The following is a 15,675-nucleotide window of genomic DNA, read 5'->3' as shown; positions in this document are numbered from 1 at the left end:
TCCTCCAAGAGTGATTCTTGTCATGGAAAGCGCTATCTCAAATTAGCCGTTCAGATTCGGCATATAAACTGTAGGTACCTTACATCTTTGACAACATTACTCGCACACAGGAATGGTTGAGAGTTGTAAGTCACTAGGCCCTAGTTCTTCATGGACTGTTGGGCCACATAATTTATTTATTTATACCTACACCTTTTAGACACTTTGTTAATTGTCTTGACAAAATTGTCGAATTGACAATGATATATATTGTCATATAAGAGTGACATATTTGTAGAGTTGTCACCTGTAAATATATGTAAAATAGGGCCCAGGTTATCCAATGTAATAGTCAAATCGTGATCAGAAGCTTCAAGCAGAAGCTTTCTTTGAACTTTGGAAAATGTTATTTAATTCCTTCGTAGCTCTACATCTATAGGATGATTTTTGTTTAAATTATTCAAGGCATTCATGAACGAGTTCACGGGCATATTTTTATATACTTTTATTAGTGTCAAAGAAAAAGCATCGTCTACAATTGTAGGTCGTTAATTAATCATTCACCGCTAAAGGTCTGACAAGGGTCTGTTCAGTAGATAGATAGATCTATCTACTGAACAGACCCTTTTTTTCAAAATTTACATTTTTGAAAAACTATTTACTACTATAAATATTTAAATTTAATACAAAATTATGTTTTTCTATTTTTTTTTAAACCAATGAGTTACATCCATTGTTTTTGTTAATCGTCACTACTCACGCGCTTCCACTGTGAATACTATTGTACCTACATACTCGTATATTCCCATTAAAAACAAATTTTGGAAAACATCGTTTCTGAGGGTCCCATACAATTTTGTTTTTTTTTTACGTATGGTAGACCCATTATGACAAAAATTATAATGAGTAACCATTGCGTTGATAGAAAAATCTAAAATATCTGAGCTTGTAAAAATTGTGAAAATTATTGAACGTAGCGGCCCTCGCTCATATCCTGCATAGTGCAGTAAGGCGTAAGCTCACATTTGTATATTTAATGAGTTTTTATATCATATGTTTAAAATTTAAACGAAACATGACGAAAAGTGTCCAAAAAACCAGTATGTAGCAGGCTAAAGTAAAATTTCACTATTTGTGTATTTCAGTCTTGTTTAAAAAAAAACGCATTATTTTTATTTCAAGAACCAAATTCTTGTAATTTATCTAAAATTATTAAAAATGATTTCACAACCCTACGAAACGCTTCCTGTTAAAATTGAAAAAACACTTTTAACAACAATAAAAATACTATTTTTTGGGCAAATTATGATATTAACTTTGTAAATTGTCAAACTTATATTGTAAACAATTTTTTTTGTTTTAAATTTGTCTTCAAATTAATTACAGAAACGCGCTTAGAGGTGTTTTATGTCTCTACCTCATACCCGAAAGCGTGAATGTTTAGCATAATAATTGGGTTCTGACTTCATATGCAAGCTGAATACTTAAAGCGGACAATACGTCTACGTCGAAGTCGAGCTTAAAAATAATATACTATATATTGCTTATCAACAATAAAGAAAAAAGTGCACACAAAAGTCAATTGTTTATAATTAATCGGTCAGATCGGACACACGACCATTTAAGTCCTTGAATTGCTAAGAAATACAAAATCGACTTCCATTGTTTCATTCTAGATTACAATGACTTGCAGTGCTTAACGTTGACGGATGAAATTCTAAAAGTACAATCATTTAAACAAATATTATTATAATTATTCGAAATATTATAATACATTTTGAGTGAAATGAGAAATCAAATTTGCGTAAAGACAATACACCTGATTTTAGTCATCTTTTCTGTCGTCAAATAATTGTTCGTTTGACGACAAAATAACGTCAAGTTACAATCGTGGGTGCATTCCAAACGGATATTGATATTTTTGATTGGGAAGTTGCGTCTATGGAAATGGGTGTTTTTATTATGGTATTGAATTTCGAAATAGACACAAAGTTTTTTTCTTTGGTAAGGTGACAAAATAAATGCAGCAAAGTCTATTGTAGTTTTATTTAGGTAATGGCGTTTCTTACAGATATGAGCTGCATGCTGCATAACAAAGCCTTTTAAGAACGGCGCCATTATACGTTTTTTAAAATCTAGGCGTGAAACAGACGTTAATTTACTATGACGAGACAATAATAGAAATATTGTTGAAGAGTTATTTTAGAAACCCATTACATTGTTTTTTTTTTAAAGAAAGCAGGATAATACATACATTTTTCAACAGTCATTGAATTTTAAGTCAAAAAGACAAAATTCCATTTTTAGAAAAATGTGTATGGTTTTCATGGCTCCTGGAAATTACGCCAGAAATTGGTTTTCTGGCCTAATTTCCATTTTGGTTTCTGTTTTTTTTCCATTTCTGTCTGGCACAATTTCCAATGTTTCTGGTTTATTTTCCACAAAAAATTCTGCTTCTTTTCCAATTTGAAGCACAACATTTTCTGGCGTTTTTTCCAAAAAAAAAATTCTGGCGTAATTTCCGGGAGCCGTTTTCTTATGCATTATATTTCTATGTGCGAAAGAATATGGACATACCCTTAAAGCTTAAAGGTACCTCTATCTTAAGCACAAAGAAAAAAAAACATCTATACAAATTCAACTGGTCTCAAGTTTACAGTTACCCTAATTTTTAGGCTTTTATAATTGTTTGCTTCAATTCGATTTTAAAAGCATCCAAAAAATTGGAAAAAATTCCTCAAAACCTACAATGGTCTTCAATAATCTTTCGATAAAATGTTTCTTTATCCTTTTGCATGTTTTGTTATGCTCTTTTTCGTCTCTAAAGAATAATTATTTATATATGTATGTACATATGTACACATAATAACTTTTTGCAATATGGTCGTTTGCCTACGGCACCTAAATGTATGCAAATAAAAATAACAATTACAGTTGATGACATATTTTCGGTGTACCTATAATTTATTGCCTATTCAAGTGGTTTAGTAATTCTGAAGAACTGCGACTGACACTTACATATAAATTTCCATTAATACCCTCGGGAACTTTTTTGACGTTTTTTCTCTTGTGTTATAAAAATGTCTTTAAATGGTATTTGACAAAAAATACATAGTTTTGAGATTATAAATAATTTCATAATGGTTTCGCAGAATTAAATCAACATTTGTATGTTAAATATTGCAAAAAAATAAGTATTTACTTAAGGTGGCGCTACAGTTCGGGACGGAAACTGGGCCTCAACCAACATGCGTTTCCAGCCAGCTCGGTTCTTAGCTAGCTGTCTCCAGTTTCGCACGCCAAGTTGGTTGAGGTCTTCTCTTCACCCACCTGAATGCGCCACTTGAGTCGCGGTCTTCCTCTACTGCGCCGCGCCGTCCCTCGGGATTGGATTCGAAGACCTTCCAGGATGGAGCTTTGATGTCCATTCGCTCTACATGACCCAGCCATCTGAGCCGTAGGACTTTAATTTTGCTAACTAGGATCTAGGATTTTTTTCTCGAAGCATCCTAGGACGCTCTCATCTTAACTACCTCAAAGTTATAGCGGTGACGTTTTGTCCAAGACGTCGTTGTTCAATGTCCCATTTTGATGACAGCATATACTTAGTCTTGCACTCATTGACCACTAAACCCATCTTCTTCGCTTCCGTCACAATGCTCAAAAACGCTCCACTGACATCACGCTTTGATCTTCCAATCATGTCAATAGCATCTGCGTATCCGAGTAATTGGATGGACCTTTGGAAGATTGTGCCTCTAGTGCTGACGGTTGATTGATTGATTGATTGAATGATTTATTGATAAGAAAACAGCTGTACATTAAGAATAACTTATAAATAGTACAGGATGTGTTACAAGAGATTGACGGTTACAAGAGATTGACGGTTGAGTTTTGTACAATTCTTTCCAGAACGATTTTGAAGAAGTCGCATGACAGTGCATCGCCTTGTCTAAAATCTTTTTTGACAACAAATGCATCGGTAAGATCTTTTCCGACCGATTGATAGAGCAGCGTGCATTCTCCATCGTCATTCCACACAAACGGATAAGTTTGACAGGGATGCCAAAACTAGACATTGCTCTGTAGAGCACTTCCCTATGGATGCTGTCATACGCGGCTTAAAAATCGATAAAGAAATGGTAGGTATAGATTTGAAGCTCCTGGGTTTTTGCCAAGATCTGCCATAGTGTGGAAATTTGGTCGATAGTGGATTTTCCTGGTCTGAAGCCACACTGATAAGGACCTATCAGGTTGTTGACGAACGGTTTCAGACGTTAACGCAATGTTAAGGAGACTGATGCCTCTATAGTTGGTGCAATTTAGAGGATCTCCTTTCTTGTGTATCGGGCATACTATGCTGCGATTCCACTCATCGAGCATGCTTTCTTCCGACCATATTTTGCAGATGAGTTGGTGCATGCTCCCTACCAAGTCATCGCCTGCTGCTTTGAATAGTTCGGCATTGATGCCGTCAGCCCCAGCAGCTTTGTTTGACTTAAGTTTAGATATAGCTATCTTCACTTCGTCAATGTCGGGTAGGCGGAATTGTTGATCTGCGCCGCCAAGGTTGAGTGGTTCTATCTCCCTTACAGCGGAACTCGGTTCGTCATCGCCGTTATATAATTTGTAGAAGTGATCTTTCCATATTCTCAGCATCGACTGCGGTTCTACTACGATGTTCCCCTGATCGTCTTTACAGGCTTTGGTTCGTGGCTGACCCTTGGGAGTTTGTTTTTTACCTTTTGGTAAAATTTGTGAACCTCATTCCTGTAGTGACATCCCTCTATCTCCTCGATCACGCTCTTCTCTAGCTCTCTTTTTTCCATCTAAGAAGCCGGGTTATTTTCTTCTCTTCTGCCCGTAAAGCTCGGGAGCAGCTCTGGTTCTCCTGTGCAAAATAAGTGGGTGAAGAAAATAGATCCACTTTTTCTAATGGAATAAAATTAAAACTATAGATTTTCCTTTTTTATGCATTTATGGTATTATTTGTATTTGCAGGTATTTATTTTATTTAAAAATTATTTCGAAGTAAGATAAACATCTTGTAAAATATTACAAGCATTTGCACAAGCTTACAGGTTAAGTTCGACCAAATTTCTAATGGACATAACTGTTGGAAAGAGATTTAAATATTCTTTCATTTGACCCCTACCAAAAATTAAACATCATGAATTGGGGCAAAGCAAGTCTAAGCCAACTTTTGGTTATAGGAAACCCTTTTCTTCTTGATATATAATTTAATAACCTTTCATTTAAATCAAAAACCGCCTGAATAACGCCTGGGAGCAATTTTCTGCACTAACGAAATGCCCAACTTTTCAAATTTGGATAACCTTGAATCTGGACAACTTTTGGTAAAGTAACTATAAGACGGATAATTTAATAACCCTTCTTTTAAATCAACACCGACTAAAAACAAAGTTGATGGTTTCGGTTATATTTTTCAGAAAAGAACTAATTTATCTTTCGTTTGACACCAAAATCAATTAAATGGCGGTCAGGCACCTTCCAATAGGACCCTTACCCTAGTTTTTCATCCTTATTATAAGAAAACTCAAGGTAATAGTTCTTTTGTCGACCGATGGTTTATTGCAATTGAACTTAGAACTAGACAGTTCGTTTCTTAAAAGATAAATACATAAGATTAAGAAAGTTGGTTTCTTAGAAAGAAAATACTTAATATTAAGAAACATGTTATACATATAATGTCGCATCGTAAGATCGATGACGTTATTAATTTCTTGTCTATTCATTTGAAGTTTTAAATAAACGAGCATGCATGAGTACAGACCTAGGAGATAATTGATGGAAGTACATTTATATGAATGATGAATGTCTTAAGATCCTTACATTATGTTGGTCTTTTATTTTGTACCCGATTTTTGTAAATGTAAGATGAGGGTAATTGAACTCACTCACAATGAATGCACTATTATTCTGCAATATTAAGCACTTTAGCGCCATGTTCCTAAAAACCTAGTTTTAAGCGCTTATAATATACCATTTAAAATCAAATATATGCCCTCAAAATATGATCAGTAAATGTAAAAGATGTTTATAAGAAGCGTTATTTGCTTTAGGAAATTAATTAATAAGAACAATAACAATCAAAAAAATAAAATTCAAAACTCTTTTTCACTCCAACGTTTTGAAGATAAATAAAGCATTCAACAAATTTGTTTGATGGCGAATAGTTCAACTTCGCACACATACATTACATTATTTAAGAAATAAAAAAAGAACAAAGCAAACAAAGCTAATTCTCTTTTGAATAAAAAAACTTTTGTAATGTCGGCGATCAGTAAGAAAATTTATAGCAAATTTTTGTTTGCAGTAAATAACTAACATTTCACTAAAATTTTTGAAAATTAAGCTTTGCATGTTTGATCAAAAAAAACTTTTATACATGGAAAAGCTCGGTTCAACGTAACAGAAGTGATTGGAGCGTATTTGAATGCTAAAATTTCAGGAATTGTATTTTCTTCAACTGCTATGGACTTCTCTCCTGACAAAGACATTGCAATCATGTTTAGTTTTTCGAAGCCAGCATTTTGTCCATTAAATTGATTTCGCAGCCTTGCTGTTAATGCTGTAGATTGTCTTCACCCACTCATAATTTTATGTGCTGGAATTGAGTGATAAACAAAAAGATTCAATTTCGCCAAAAAAAGCATAAAATATCCGAACAATCTTTTCAAAATTTTTGGCGTAGTAGCTCACCGCTTTGAGCCATGTCCCCCATCGCGTTAAGATTGGTTGTGGAGGAAATTCCAGTCTAGGTTCTATGTCTCTAAGAGTTTTCAGCTTTTAAAAAACACTTTCTTCCCATTTGCTATAAAGCGGTCAATGTCAGAATATTCACTTCTAATTTTTTCACATACTCGGTGAAGCCCATGTGCGAGGCATGTAACATGCATTATTTTTGGGTAGAAAACTTGAATAGCTTGTGCGCTTGGTGAGTTTTTAAAGTGTATGTGCTAATGTGCATTCTTTTAATCAATATTTGTTTTTCGAAATCGAAAAGGTTGGTTCTCGCTTAATGTGCAAACCATTTCATCTGCCAATTTAAAGGTTTTGAATGTAGTCGCACGTTGGGCAGGGTCAGTTCACGATCAAACGAATTTCTGAAATTCGCTCAGCATGCTCCAAGCGAAATGAATTCATCCTCAATTCATGGAATTCTGCAAGGCGACTTTCTTCCTTTGTAATCATTTGCTGACGCATTTCCGCCACATTCAGTTAATGTAAGCTACTTTTTTGATTTCGTATCGGACGACGACGTTGACCGTTGGTTGGGAAAAATTGATATTTTTCGTGTCCTTTGTCCTTGTCTTTTCCTACATTGGTGTTGTCACACGGCTGCGGTACCGTTGTCGTACCCACGGCTTCGGTGGACAAGGCTGTACACATATCAGCTATCGGTGAAGAGTTGACGGTTTGAGATGGCGGCATTTTTTCACGCAGATTTTGGCAATCGTCTGTACTTGTTTCTTCACTACGGGAAAAGGTAGTGTCACTACCTTTTCCTGGTTTTTCCTTTTTTCCTCAATTTTCAGCACGGGTGGTGTTAGCCCTTCCCCCACCAGTTTGCAGCGCACTTTGTTTTGCACAAGTGATAAACTGACGCAATGCCGTTACAATTTTCTTATGCCTTCCAATTAGTGCAGTAACTTCTCTTTTGGTCTTTATCTGAACGAAATTGCTACGTTAAAACTGATTAGGAAATGAAATTATAACGCACCTTTGGGTCTGTATTGAAATGTGAGCGAATTATGCTCCACTCTCTTTTTTTGATGTCGTTAGTTGCGCCATTAGTCTCTTTGTTCAGAATTCCTTTTTGACCAAATTTTACTAACAAATTACACAGCAAGTTCGTGTCCTCTTGAGTCCAGTTGTCACCTCTGTGTTTTTCGCTGGCGGGAAAATCACCATCATTACCGCTTTCTCGTTTTCTTCCTTTCGTATTGTCCTTGTTCATATTATCTAAGAATATTATTGATAAATGCACAACAAATTCACTATAATATGCATATAAATAGGCATACATACCAGAAAAGAAAATAGGCGCAACAGAAATATTTATTTTGTATTTTGAATTCAAGAATATAAAAACGGAAACGTCTGTCAAAATATTCTGCCGGGTGATTCAAAAGTTTCAAAAACATTTTAAAACTAGGTTCTAAAAATAACAAGTTCTAAGCGCTTAGAACTCGATGATGATCAGCGCCGGATTTAGCTTTTTTGGGCCATAGGCCTGAAGAGTAAATGGTGCCCCCTTTGCATATATTACATATATTGTATGGTTTACATTAGCTTGATTGAAAAATTTACAATTATTTTTATGCATCACATAACGATGGAATTGTATTAACTCGTCAAGTTCTGAATTTAAATCTTTTGGATAATTTGACACCAAACGCTGGGCACAGGCTATAACGTTGAATTTTTCATTGCTTGTGCAAAGAAAATCAAATCGTTCAAAAATGTCTTTATATATTTGGAATCCATTTGTATTCTTTACTTGTCGATAATAATATAAAAAGCGTTTATTCGAAACTTAACCTTCGGGTTTAAATCTACATCGGGAGAATTACCATCATTATCCATTTTCTTGTGAATTCTTTTTCGTGTAATTATGTAGTTGCCGTCAGGTAGAAGTTCTAAAGCGCATTTCAATAGTGTCGAAATTATAAATTATACAAATTTTAGCATGTTAGGAGTGTTACGTCTTCGCTTTGCAAAACCTAACTGACTTTTTGCAAACTTTGTTAGGTATCGTTCCAAATCATAAGCATTAAGCAAATTTTAGTTTATTTACTTTGTTTAGTAGATCACCAGCTTCCCTCATAGCATCTCCTTTTAAAGTATTATCTTCAGAAATGTCAGTTAAAGTATCTTATTATGTATTATATGATTTAATGATGGCACCGTGTATCTGAGGGTGATGTTATCACATTATCATTTTGAAGAGCAGATTTTAAAGTTTGCCTTCTACTATAGTTGATGAGAAAAAAAATTATAAAGCGATTTTAAAAAAATCAACTGCTATAAGACAGCAATCCACAGCACAGCGACCAACAAGATTTAAAGAATATGATGCACAAGGTACATAGACTGCATATGGATTTTCCAGAAGAATTTTCTGTTGCATCTCTTTAAACTGACCGGAAATATTTGGAGCATTATCGTATGTTTGCCCTCTGCATTTCAAAATTGATAGGTTATGTTCGCTCAGATACTTTAATGCTTGGTTAGCAATACCGGATCCAGTATGAGAACGCATCTCCAAAAATGTTAAGAAGCGTTCAATAGGATGGTCATCTTTAACATACCGCATAACAATACTCAATTGATCCACATGAGAAAAATCTGGCGTAGAATCTAGAGACAAGCGAAAATACCCAGAAGTATTGGTTTGCTTAGTGATTTTCTTACGAACTCTTTGAGCTATTATTTCAATCAATTCATCATATATAGTTTTTGATAGATATGAAGTTGCTCCTAAACTAAGTTGTCCAAATTTTGAAATATGAGTGGACAAGAAAGAATCATGCTAGACAACGTTCAGACAATGTGCAATAGCAGTAACTACTCTTTTAACTATATGTTTCCAGTATGAACTGAACATGGCACTTGCATTTGTTTGTCAAAATCTGTCTTAAATGATGATTTTTTACATCACCGCGGATGTAAAAAATCATCGCTTCTTATACTCATTTTTTAAATCACAAAAACCTTCACGATTTATAAAAGTTATTCCTGGCCTACTGTGATCAGGAAATAGCTTACAATAAAAGCAGAACAACGCTCCTTTTGAGATGGAATACAAAATCCATTCACGTTGATAGTTCTCGCCATTTGATTTTTACCAATAAAATAAGACGATTGGCAAACTCTGATTTTACCTTCTGCGTATGTTCGTCGAGATTTAAAAAAAAGGACCATCATGATTATTGCATTTGCAAGGTCCAGAGACGATCCAATATTCAATATTATCAGCAAAAAACTTACTCCACACCGCAAGGTCAGAATTTGTATTTTCATCAGCTTCTTTTATTTCATTCGTTTCAGTTCCCGATTTTCCATTGTTTATCATACTGTCCGATCCAGATTCATCTACATTTCTATGAGTACCTTAATTATCGTTATTCGAAGGTTCACTAAAAATTAATGACTTACAACTTACTTGGTATTGTTATTTCCTCTTCTGAATCAAAACCATTAAAATCTATTATCCATTTTGATCGTATGAGCAATAAAGATTCAGTTGCTTTTACTCACTTTTGTGGCCCCTTTTTTGTGATGCCCCAGGCCTGGGCCTGGTTGGCCTAAGAGTAAATCCTGTGCTGATGATGATTTTAGATCGAGTTCTAGAGAAGTGAAGAAATGCCCTAGTTCCATATATTGTAAAAACTAAGTTCTATCGTTAAACTGAGGATTCACTAGATCGAGTTCTAAAGGGAATTTAGAACTTTGTGAAGAAATTGGGCGTAACTTCGCTATTTCAAAAAATAAAATAAAACGAGGAATAAATAAATAATTTCAACGATTTACCAATTAATAAAAAAATGAAGATGGACATTTTCTTGTGCTTGTTGTTTCTTTTATATAAATTGGCAGATAGTTGCAAAGGTTACCAAGAAATTGACGCTTAGTATAGCTAAGTTACCGAAATTTCAATAGGTTATCCAAACTACAACCAAAGAGTTCTTCGGAGTAGAAATAAACATGATTAAACAATCGAAGATTAAATACGAAACTAGTAATTTTGCTATAAACAACTTTAACTTTTCTACTGGTCACAGTTGCACAGTCCAAAACAATACAAGCTTCATAACAATAAATCATTATAATTATCTTTTTTCATACAACTGATAGATTTGGAGACAAATGGTCAAAAACATTGAGGCTTAGTACATTTATTCAAGAAATGTTAAATTTTATTTGTTGAGTACCCTTTTTGTTTTTGGGATGTGTTAACAAAAAATATTCAATTTGTGTAATTACTCTCGAATAGAAAATCATTTAGCAACAATGTGTAGATCATTTTTTATTTGCTTGTTACACTGTGTTTTTGTTGGACTTTAAAATAGAAAAACTTTAGAATACAGACCTTTATATTTAACTAGTATCAAAAACATTACTTCTTAATATCTTTTTACTTTTATAAAACAATGAGTTCACTTTAGGAAGTAAATTCAAACTATTTTAATAATATTACAATTATTTCTAATGAAAGCATCGTTCCCTAGAAGAGAAAGCTGTCGTTTTAGTTCTACGAAGTGAGGGAAAACCTTTGAGGGAAATAGCCGGAATAATGAGCAGATCTCTCAAGTTAATTGCAAAAGCTATTTGACCGCTGAGAACCAAAAAACAGAGTGAAAAACGAAACAAAACAACCCCAAGAGAAGACTGAAAGATAATTTGCTCATCAAAATAAGATCCCTACAAGTCTTCAAAGGAAATACAAAACAAACTAAAGCTTCCAATGACTTCCAGAACTGTTCGTAGAAGACTTGTTGAAGCTAACTTGCTCAGAAAGATTACAAGATTGGTGCCCTTTCTAAGGAAAACAAAATATAACAACGCGGTTTAAATTCGCCCAAGATCGTTTTGATTAGAGTGGGCCAGAAGGAGCTAAAAAGTGGAGGAATGTTTTGTGGATGGACGAAACAAAGATACATTTTGTTCGGAAGTGATGGCGCCCAAATAGTTAGAAGGCTTAATTTGATAGAACTGAATCCCAAATACATCCAGAAAACGGTCAAAAATGGTGGCAGCAGCATCATACTTTGAGGTTAATTTTCATGTTGTGGCGTTGGACCAATATATTTGATTTGAGGGTAAAATGGACCAAAATATGAGCGTGAATATCAGGAAGGATACGATGCAGCCTTATGGGGACGAAGCAAAGCAAAAACGAAATGGGGAGGTAGGTTAATACTTTTTTTCAGATTTTTCTTTTTACTTTTTTCGATGAAAAAGTCAGTTTTTAACTTTAGTTTTGCAGCCATTTTGTTGATAGCGAACCAATGTATGTACATTTTTGTCTTGAAAAAAGCATGTTCAACATCAGTTTAATATAATTTATTCACACATTTACAGCAATCACTACGAAATTCATTAAAATTCATAATTAACTTCGGATTATTGTATTGTGCGACCGCAATTTATTGAAATTTTTTTTTGCAAGTAACCTTTTTTTGGTTGAATTTAAAAAATAAATAATCAAAACGATTATGGCGAACTTGTTGAATAAATGCAGAGCAAATAAAATGCAAATTTTGATGTTTAGCACAAAATAAAAACGTCAAAAAATCGTTCTGAATTCATGCACAACTAATTCAATAGATCATGAAATCGACATTTATGTTTATTGTTGACTTACAGAACTTTCTTTTAGTGAATTCCTACAGTTCAACGCAAAATACAATTTTCATTCATTCCTTAAAAGTGTTTAGTTACCAAAGTTCAAGTTTACTTATTATTGTTTGAAAGGATGTTTAGTAAAAATGCTGCTAATAATGAAAACAAAATATTTATTCCAAAATTTAACCACAAACAAAATTCTAACTCTAACATAGTCCCTCAAAAAGAAATTTTCAGGAATATTTCTGCAACAAACAAAACTAAACTTTAGTCTTGCAATTACCGAACTGCTTAAAAATGACAATACTAATCTAATTGAGGAATCTGAACTAGCTAATGTTGGAAATTGAACTTCACAAGTATGCTTCTCGTAGCATTATCAGTTTTTGAACGAAGGCCAAAATGAAGCATTTAGATGTGCCTGAGGACTAAAATGGGGCATTTTGATGGGCCGAAACACTAAATGTGAGAATATTTTTTGTTTTTGTATCATTTCACGCACACTTTCTCGCATTTAGTGTGCAGTTGCTTGTAGGCAAACCGAAATGTCAGTCTGAGATTCCGATCTTGGTAATGGAGTATTTTTGACCAGGACCTTAGAACACATCGAAATTTTCTCAAAAGTATTTTAACTACAAAAAAATCAGGGTATTAAAGTGGCCATCCTAATTGCCTGAGTTAAATCCTATAGAACAATTTGGAAGAGATATAAAATTGCGCGGCTATGAAACATTAAACAACAAATTAAACCGAACTGTGGACAACAATAACAACAAGAACGGTACAATATTTCAATTGACAGATGCCGGCGATTATTTGACTCAATGTCCAACAGATGTCACACTGTAGTTAAAGCTAAATAATTTTTAAACCCAGAATATCTTTGCATTTAATTTTTTTTTTAATCTTTGTATCTATTTTAATGCCCATGAAATTTGTTCCTTTTTTACATTTATGAAGTTAAAACATTTAAAGTTATAATTTTACTTTAAATAATAGGTAATTTTAGTTTGAAAGAAAAAAAAAGAAAATGAAGACCGAACTTGAACCAAAAAAAAAATCTTTTTAAGTCAATAAAAAATTGAATTTTTAAAACTCTGTTTGGTGTTTGTATTTTAATGTCCATATCTGTATATAATAAATTCGTACAAAGTAGGACTAAGTCTTAAAAATTACTCAACTACGAAATAGTTTGGCAGATTTGGAACCTAGAAATACTTTGCCACATATTCAAGATTCAGGATTTAATTTTAAGATTACTTATTAAAAGCAGTTAAAAGTCTAAAAACAATATGATCAAAAAAACAAGATTTTTAGAAACCACTGAAAGATTTTGTCTTACAAACCACATTTTAGCAAAAATGCTAGAATACCTTAATATAACACAAATAAACTATATACAGATATGGCAACGCAATGCATGATACTTTCATCTGTCAAATAATTTACATACATACGAGTATGTCAAAAAAGAGAAAACCGGGAAGTCAAACGGATGTAAAGCGATTTTCAAACTGAGCACAACCACTGACCGAAATTAAAAAAAAAAAACGAATGCGTTGTCAACAACAAAATGTTCGCATTAAATTTAAATAATTATTAACATTAGACGAAAAATAGTGCAATTCTTGTTTTCTTATATAATTAAAAAGTATTTATTCTAAAGTACTTTATATTTAATAGAACAAAATTAACCGGCATTCTATAAATTAGAGACATTTTTTCTCATCGTTGTGCAGTTCTACAAAATTCTCTTAAACATCTTTAAATAACCTAAATTATACTAATGAGTATAGGTATTCTCTCTTAAAACTAAACCTGCTAAAAGCTCAAGTTTCAACCACAAAAGTTTTCCACATGATTTGTTTTTAAGACACAAGTTGACTGACACCGCTTTATTTTGCATACACAATAATACCGGCTTATTGGCAACATATCGATTTCAATCATTTATCGCCTATTGACGCCCTTAACGGCACGCGACTGTCATTCAATACGTCTTAAATGCTAACCAAGCGATAATGTTCTTACGGTTCATTTGTTGACAGAATAAAGTCATGCAGTGGAAAATATGTTATTAAAAAATGCTTTTTTTTTTCTTCTTATCTTTATTTACATACTATAATAACAACAATAACAATAAGATAATGATGTAAGCGTTGCCGTTTATTGTAATTGAAAGATTTGAAAAAAGCTGTTTTCAAATTTGTGGTTTGAAATTGATTTTACTTGTACAATACATAGAGCATTGAGCTATAAATTGTATGGATATATTTTATTTGACGTCAGTTCAAAGATGAAATGCTCTTTATAACAAACAAGCGGATCATGGTAAACATAAATAGTTGCAGATATTTAAGTTATAAGCATGCTAATTAAAATGACCATGAATCATTAAATAAGAACAAATTTTGTTGTTCAATCATTAATACTCTTCGCAGTGTATGCGATGAAAGACATTTTATGGCTAATTTTTGTACACCTTCGGTTGGTTTTATAAGGAATTTCTAAAGATTTTCATATTTACACAGTGATAATGTAGCTTTCTAATGAAAAAAGATTTATTTAAATCGTTCCAGTACTTTTTAGTTTATTTGTTACATACAAAAATACAAATTTTTCCTCTTTATAATATTAGTGTACATTAAACTTTTGAGACTGCAGTGAATCATTTTATTTTTAAAATATAAAGTCGAATTTTAACTTTATTCAAAAACAGCTGTATTTAAATCTTCTTTTCTTGGTAAAGGAGACCAATCTCAAATGAAATCTACCTTTAACTTTGAAAAAAAAGGTGCAACATTACACTGGTTGGCATAATTATGTTTTGTTTGTGCCACAAACTAAACAATAATTTTTTAAATGATTAAGATATCCAAAATTAAAATCTCATCATTGAATTCTGTCACATATCAGGTTTTGAAAATATGCTCGTTTAAAAATGCTAAAACGAACTAAAAACGTTGTTTTTAAGGTTAAGTTAAAACTCAGAATATCTCTTTACTACAAATTGTATAATGAGTTTGCAAAGGACATTTTTTTCTTCTTGATGCAATTTAAATCATGTTAGTCTCTTACTTAATTTCTACAATTTCTCATTTGTTACGAGTCTTCCTTTGACATAATATAAAGCTTTAATAAAACCTTGAATATGATACTTTTATAGTTTTAAAAAATACGTTTCGGGCTTAGTTTTTAGTGCTTATTTTGGATCGAAACTTTAAATTTAACTATTTGCTGAAATTTTAAAAATAACCTTTTCAACACGCTTTTTCGAATATATTTTTAAAACTTTATGAAATGGTAAAATTGTTTAGACAATAG

The sequence above is a fragment of the Eupeodes corollae genome, chromosome 2 (genome assembly GCF_945859685.1).
Source record: "Eupeodes corollae chromosome 2, idEupCoro1.1, whole genome shotgun sequence".
In the NCBI taxonomy this organism is placed as follows: domain Eukaryota; kingdom Metazoa; phylum Arthropoda; class Insecta; order Diptera; family Syrphidae; genus Eupeodes; species Eupeodes corollae.
Note: the sequence above shows the minus strand (reverse complement) of the source record.